Raw genomic sequence first — 8,464 nt, 5'->3', positions numbered from 1 at the left:
CCATATAGAATTAATATGTTCCTGCTAAACTGCTCGTTTGGTTAAAATGGTTCTTTTTATAGACACCCAAATGCATCAAACTGGAGATTATAGGGCTACATTGTCTCAAGCAAAATCTATAATTTATTCTCATAGCATTTATATTATATTTATCTCCTACAATGAAACATTAGAATGGATGTGGATGAACAGACTGACTTCAGTTTAAGGCTCTAGACCTTTAGAGTACTAGGGTTCTATGCCATAAAATTAGCAAAGTGTTCTTTAATCCATTCAGTCCTTATCAACCCATGCTCAAAATTCATACTTAATGGACAACTTATATTGGAAAATGTTGGTATCTCATTTCTTGGTTATCCAAACAGAATCATACACATAAGATTGTACAGCGTGGCTTACCCTTGTGGTACTTTATAAATAAAGTTATACATACATACATACATTGTATTAGCTCAGTGGAAGGAAAACCACACAAGCTTTCAGGGGGGTTCCCTTCATCTTTTTTGTGCTGACGTAGACTTCAGCTTGGATTTGGTGAGCGCTAGTTCTTAATTATGAATGTCACTGTGCGCATAAAAGTATTACAACAGTAAAGTAGCAACATTTCTAGTGTGAAATACTGCAATATTTTTGTATTTCTGCAATTCCTGAGTGTTGTATGTGTTAATATTCTGTCAAGCCACTTACTGATCCTATTCTTTACAAATAAGACTAAAACTAGTAAAGGGGTGGGGCTAAAGTATCATTCATTTATTCCTCAAATGACTAAATAACTACAGAAATAAAGACATTTTAGTATGTATGTATTTTATGCATGTTCACAGTAAGGGCATTGAGAAAAGAAAATGCCAAGATAGGAGGCATTCAAGTATCTATTATAAAATGGGTTGAATAACTTTCTATCAAGAAATTATAGTCAGTTTTTCAAAAAGTAGTAATACATAGTAATATATCTAAGAAGTAATCCAACTGCCATTTTCATATTGTATTCAACTAGGGAAGAACATTCTCACGGAATGCTTATTAAATTGATAACATTAATTATATTAATTAAAAATGTAAAAATAATAAAATATGTACTGTACAAAATGGATTTGAAGGGAGTGGCTGCTGGTATTATGTCACAGACAAAAAGATAAATTAATTTCTATTAAAAAAAATCATGTGTTAATTTAAAAAGGCATGGTAAAGAAATTAAACATGACAACATTTATTAACTCGGAAGATCCAAAAGGTTTAGATACTTAGTGAATTCAAAGATCAAAGAAATTGGCATACATTTTGCTTGTGCCCAATGCCAAAGGTAGAAAGATTGCACCCTTTAGTGAATAATGCACCTGCATGCCCCTCCATTGCTTGCTGTTCTTTGCATGCAATAGTGTGCATCTATAGGTTTGCTCAAGGCAGGTGGCAAGTATTGGTCTCCCCTGTGTTCTGCACCATGTATTTGATGTGCCAGGTGCAACAGGCATGGAACAGGACACTCCTACAGTAGAACACAAATAGACGAAAGTGCATAGAATATGAATGTGTGTGATTTTGCACCTTTTATTACACCTAGCAATGTGCCTACTTAAGATAAATACTTTCTACTGTTTTACACTTGTACATAAACAGTAAAAAAGAGTGAATATTTATATATCCACCTAATTATATTTTGAGTGAAATACCATTAATAGTAAAAAAAAAAAAAACAAATAATTCACCCAGTAGTTAACCTTAACATTTACTTTTAGATTCATTTAGCAAATTATGTTCTAAGACAAATTATAGTTGGCTTTTATATTTTGTGTAGTTAATACTTTTTAATTGACTTTTTGTTTTGAAACTCTTCAGTTTCATTTTAATCACTGTCTGCTTAGTAGAGTTCCACACACCTAGCAACAGCAAAACATGGAGCCAAATTATTCAGAAACTTAAAAAAAAATTAGGTGACGGCCAGTTGAAATGTTGACAAGAAAAGTCCAATCTATAACACAATAAAGCTTAATTTAAAAGTAAAACTCCTGTTTAAAAAGTCCCTTTTTTTGGTTATTACATTTTTATGAATCTCTGAAAATATGTAAAATGACCAGATGATTATTTTCAGCCACAGGATTTAGATTATGAAACCAAGATAATATAAATATTTCCAAAATATTTTCAGCGGAACACTTTAAATTTTTACAAAAAATAATCACTAATTACAATTTAGGAAATTCATCATGTTATTTCTTTCTGCTCTATCCAAGGTCAGACTGGGCCGACAGGACACCTGAAAAAACCCAGCCAACCCAGGCCTGATCTCTGCCAACTCTTCCCCTTCTATCTATTGATCTCTCTGCTACATTATGAGTTTTGGTAGGCACTGTCTTGGTCAAAATGACTTTGCCCATAATTATAAACTGTGTAAAAAAATTGTAGCTAGTATGCATATGGTATGTAAGTTCTTTGAGCAATTTTACTAACAATTCCAGTTCCTGAAAGATATCTACTACACTAACAAAAGTTTCTTCTAATATACCTTAATGAACTTTACTCCAGGTTACAATTGCCATACACATTTAGAAGTACAGAAGCAGAAGAATGGGCACACACTATTTTATACAATGCTGTGAATAGTATACCAAAAGCTTGGACATTTACAACAAAGGAGAAGCCTGATAGTAGTACTAATGCCGTATCTTTATGAACTGGTATTAATTTCACGCTTTTTGGTGAAACTGTAACAGCTGGTAAGAAGAGCTCTGTGCTGGCAGTCATACAGGCTTATTTATCAGTTTGTGAATTTTTCTAATTCAATTAAACTTGCATTTTTAAATAAAATGAATGCTTGCTTATTTATGAATATGGAAAACTCATTTGAATAAAAAAAATGAAAACATGGCTTGGTCTAAAACAGCTCCCACTGACTTCTATATAAACTTGCAAGCTTTAAAATGCTGAAGTTTTTCTTTCGAGTTTCTGGGTCTTTTCACTTAATAACAATTAGACATTCAAGTTTTTGTACCATAATTCGAATTTTGTGAGTTTTAGAGGTAAAAAACGCAAATTGAGAAAGAAAAATCAAATTCAAACATTGATAAATCACCCTTGAGGTGTAGAAGCAGTGAGGAGATGTTGAGATTTGAAAAGGAAACACAAGTTGAATTTATTCTCTCTATTTATTCTCTCTCTTTGCAGGTTTTGAAGCAGTGGAAGTGAGCAAGAGGCACAAGGGCTGGAGGAACAGTGACCACCCATATGCAAGTTGAAGTCAAAGTTCCAACAAAGGTCTGTAGGATATTTGCAAATTACTGGGCAAGGTGCATTTCAAAAAGTAGGCTAAATCACCCTCTTTTTTGCCCTTTGCACCTTGGACATTGGCCCTTATACAGCACAGTGTACAGGAGTGCAAGGAGGTGGGTGGTACGTGGGCATCCCCAGGATGGTTATTTCGGGGCTGCAAGGCACGGGGATCCCTGGCTCACCAGCTTGGGGCCCAAATGAAAAAAATTCTGATGGACATATGGCTATGATCCATCCTAGTAGTGCCCTATATATTAAAACCCCACATGGGATCCACCAAATTCCCATCCATTATCCTATAAGCCTGCACCTCCTTGATGGCCCACGGATTACTTTTTCCCATGTTCTCTCTGCCATGGGGCTTAAGGAGAAGGCTGGGGTACCAATAAATGCAGAGGGGGTCAATTGGTTACTGGACAATATATGGATTACAGAAATGGATAACCTTTGCCTTGGGGTTCACACTCTTATACATCACATATTGGTTATAAAATGCTTCCAAATTATACTAGACAAGGCCATCCTATGCCCAGCAGTTAGAAGGGGTGGTTTCTGGGGGCCTGGATGACACCTCTCATGTATCTTTTCATTCTGATCACCACCTATAAAACATAGCATAGCATAGTATAGCATGGAAATATTTTGTCGATGATAGTCTAGTAGTATTTAGTCTAGTAGTATTTAGTTGAGTAGAATCCCAGAAAGGAGTAAATAACTTTTAAATTTAAATGTGAGGTGTGGAGTCAAAACTAATCCAATTGTGTAGCTTAATACTAAAAACTTCAAACACAATATTATGTGGAGCAAGAATACTATTTTGCATAAAACAAGTCATCATCCTTTTGGTGTATAGGAAACCATGAATAACATCTGACCTCTGTTTATCACTATATAAGTACTGTTCTGTTTGAAGCAGTTTATTATCTGCTAGAACAGGGGTCCCCAACCTTTCTTACTCGTGAGCCACAGTCAAATGTAAAAAGACTTGGAGAGCAACACAAGCTTCATAAAAGTTCATGGAGGTGCCAAATAAGGGCTAAGATTGGCTATTAGGCAGCCTCTATGCACACTATCAGCTTACAGGAGGCTTTATTAGGTAGTAAATCTTGTTTTTACTTAACGAAAACTTGCCACCAAGTCAGGAATTAAAAAATAACTACCTGGTTTGGGGGCACTGAGAGCAACATCCAATGGGTTGGGGAGCAACATGTTGCTTATGAGCCACTGGTTGGGGACCACTGTGCTAGAATATGGGCACTAGATCCCTACAGTGCCCTAAATTGCCCCCACCACTGCTACAAAGAAGTTATTTAGATAGTAAATGGTTTAATAGTACACAAGATTAATAACATTTATAACTTATTATCCTTGTTAATAAACAATAAGCTGCACTGCTTTCTATGGTAGAGAATAAGTGCTGTGTTTAGGCAGTATTTAGGCTAAAGGAGCCCCAAACCCTTTTAATGAAAATACAATACAGTAGACTTTTATGGGTCATGACACTGGAAGCTTAAAAGTATCTTCTTTTCAGGACTTGGAAAGGAACAGTGGAAATTACAAAAAAAGAGACTGAGACACATTAGTGCAACGTACATAACATTTCTCACTTGGCAACCTTTGAATAGCAAAAAAGAATGAATTGATTCAGTTGATTTTTTTTTTAATGTATTATTTGTTATATTTGCCGTTTATTACTAACTATATTAATATGAGAGAAGTTCTGTTAAATTGATGATGTACTTGATAAATAATCATGTGCACTTGTGTTACTTCAAGCATAAAGTCTTAACTTGTTATAAATTTATTTATAAATTAGGGAATAACACAAACATGAAAAAAGATTGTATTTGTGTAAAAACAGTAGCAGATGTTACTGTTTTTCCAGTGGAACTTTGTATTTTTCCAAAAGGCCAAACTGTTTTTGAAAAGTGTGTTTTTTGTTTTTTTTTAACTTGGAGGCAAAACATTTTGTTTTTTCTGATTTGCTATGTCAGTACCAAATATGTATAGTTTAACGGAGATTCTTAAATTGCATATATCAAAAACTTACAGCGATACAAAGGTAAATATTCATAGCACCACATAAGAATGAAACATTCATAAGATTGCAAGGTGGAAAATTCATGATCAATTAAATATTTTGCCAATATTTTGTAAATCACCAATGAATTTAAAGTACTGCAGCGTCATTTATTACAAATCATTATTTTTCCGATTTTTGCCACATTAACACAAATGTTTCACTACTGTGGACAAGGCATGAGATGGCATAAGACATTGTACAGGTATAGGACCCATTATCCAGAATGCTCGGGACCAAGGGTATTCCGGATAAGGGGTCTTTCCGTAATTTGGATCTCAATACCTTAAGTCTACTAAAAAATCAATAAAACATTAATTAACCCCAATAGGATTGTTTTGCATTCAATAAGGATTATTTATATCTTAGTTGGGATCAATTACAAGGAACGGTTTTATTATATAGAAAAAGGAAATCCCTATTAAAATTCTGAATTATTTGCTTATAATGGAGTCTATGGGAGACAGGCTTTCCGTAATTCGGAGCTTTCTGGATAACGGGTTTCCGATACCTGTACCTGGAAAATTTAGGAAAGTTATGGGCAGATTTATCAAAATGTGAAATTCACCCACTTTCTATTCATTCCTATGGGATTTTTGTAAATATAATATGTGAAAGTTAGAGGCCCATTTATCAACATTCTCATTTTTGTGGTTTCAGAGGTTTTTGAAAAAACTTATTTTCTCTAAAACTACGAATGCCAATTGATTTATTAAAAAAAATTTAAAAATCGTTTACGTTTTTCAATGAATAGAGCATCTGAAAAATCTGAAGATCTTCCAATCAGAAACAGGACAGCTGCCCTTTGACTTCATCCTGGTAACCTTATGTTAGTGCAACTAAACTGCCAGCAAAACCTAAAGGGGCGGCTGTGCAGAGGTGTTGCATGCTGAGTGCCATATAATAAATGAACCTTAGCAACTTCTACGGTTATCTGAACCAGAAATGCGTGAAAAAAAACTCTTAAAAGGCAAATGTATAATAATAATAATAAGGTTAGTATAAGAAACATGCAGTTCTTTATTTAACTTCAATAATGAAAACAATATATTTTATAAGGCACATTCTCAGCTTAGAAAATTTCCTGACAAATATTGAGCATGCATGAGTTATTTGAGTGCCTTTAATAAGTTACTGCGTATGTTGTGTTACCTTTTAATGGGTCAGCATAGAGTAGTTTCAAAACTCAAATGTTAGAGGCTTGGGACCTATTAAAAATGATTAAAAAGATGATGTCATACGCTTAAAGTGAAGAAATTCTAAGGCTTTTGTTGGCCACATTAATCCAGTTGGTTGCCAGGTTAAAAACTGAACAAACATATCAGTTATAACAAATGTTGGTGTTTAAACCTTCTCAAAAGTGTAGGCCCTAATCATTAGATGAAAAGCTTAGATGTGATGATGAATAGCACACATTTGACCAATACACACTGACAGAGCCATTTCATTAATAATACGTTGTTTATGAAAATCGTTTTCAGAAATACAAGCCAACAGTCCCTCAGAATGAAAATGAGATTCCACTAGTGAGCAATTGGGGTGAGCCAAGTTATTTTGTTCCAGAAGATACAAAAATAAATTTAACTACATTTATAAAAATGAAAAGGGCTAATTTACTAACAAAGGTGCAACATATCACAAGTCGAGGTTGGGAAAAAAGGAATAGAATTAACAGACAGGTTATAACATGACCATTTGCATTGAAGCTGAGGGAATATACTATATTACTACTGGTTAAAATTAGGAGGTTGGCTTCTTTATGTTGAGAAAACTACACAGCTGCTATATGGAGTAAAGATTAGCTAAACAGTAGTTAAGAGTTAGGCAAAAGTCTCAGCTGAAAGAACAATCTATGCAGAGATTCTATTGATACATATTATTAAACAGGAAGATTTTAGTTGTTTCTGGAGAAACATTGTTAGGCAGAGAAAGTTGGAATTATATACAGTATATTATCATAATGGCATTAATACATATAAGTGAGTCAATACAAAACAGTGTTACAAAATTTTACATATCAAAAACAGTCACACACGGGATAAAGTTTGTAAAAGTAAAATAGCTACGGGCCTGTGTGTGATATGTGTCAAGGCTTCTCTCCTATATGCATCTGTGCCCATTATCATTATAGCACTGCCTGGTTGCATAGTAATTAAAGCAGCAGCTTTCAATTTACATAAGGCAGCCTTTTACATTTTGTTAAATTATGTTATGCCAAAGTGGCCATTTTAGTTTACTGATGTCTCTCTCCACAGCCTGCACAAATGTGCCGTGGCCAGCTTCATGTTGTAGCTCCAATCATTCCCAGCTCCAGTCAGGTGATTCCAGTGGTGGCCAATAAAAGGGCAACCATTTGGAAGATTAACCTTGGAAACAAGTAAGGTGCAGGTAGTCCCAGTGATAAACGTATAATGAAGCAGTGGAATTCTTGAATCACATAAAAGTGAGTGTAGGACTTGCCAGACCAGGGATGACTTTGGTGTAGTTGGCCAGCTTGAAGTATATTGCACTATACAGTCCCTGTTTTGCTTAAAGAGGAGGACATTCTCTGGTAGCTTAATACACGAAAGGCGTTATGTAATAAAAGCCACAAATTTAGCCCAGAAGCAGTAACCCATAGCAACCCAACCAATCAGCAGGTAGTATTTACTGGTCACCTGTTTAAAAACAAACATCTCATTGGTTGCTATGGATAACGGGTCCTGGGCAAACTTAGTGCCTTTTATTACATATGGGGGGGAAATATCTTAATGTCCTTAGCATAAAAACTGCTGGGTATACCTGGGATTCTATAATATGGATGACATAGCCGTCTGTCTCTATCTGCCCCTTTTTGTTATCACCTTGCAATTAGGCATGGTGGAATAGAAGAAGAAAAAATGCTGTGGTGCTAATAACCGTAAGGAAACTTCCAGGACCCTTCAGCAGCTGTTTCACATGTGGAAATGCTCTGTTTTTATATATGGAAATGTATGTTTTACCTGAAGCAATAATAAATACATTTTAATATGTACAATTTGATGAGGCAGTACTTTTTTAATTTAAACATGGTGACAGTCTTGAAACTTTGATTTGACAGTCTTGGATAGTCTGTTTTGTAATGAAATCCATTGTTGC

This window comes from Xenopus tropicalis, chromosome 1, assembly GCF_000004195.4.
Source record: "Xenopus tropicalis strain Nigerian chromosome 1, UCB_Xtro_10.0, whole genome shotgun sequence".
NCBI classification, from domain to species: domain Eukaryota; kingdom Metazoa; phylum Chordata; class Amphibia; order Anura; family Pipidae; genus Xenopus; species Xenopus tropicalis.
The sequence above is the reverse complement of the archived record's forward strand: the minus strand, read 5'-3'. Positions refer to the sequence as shown.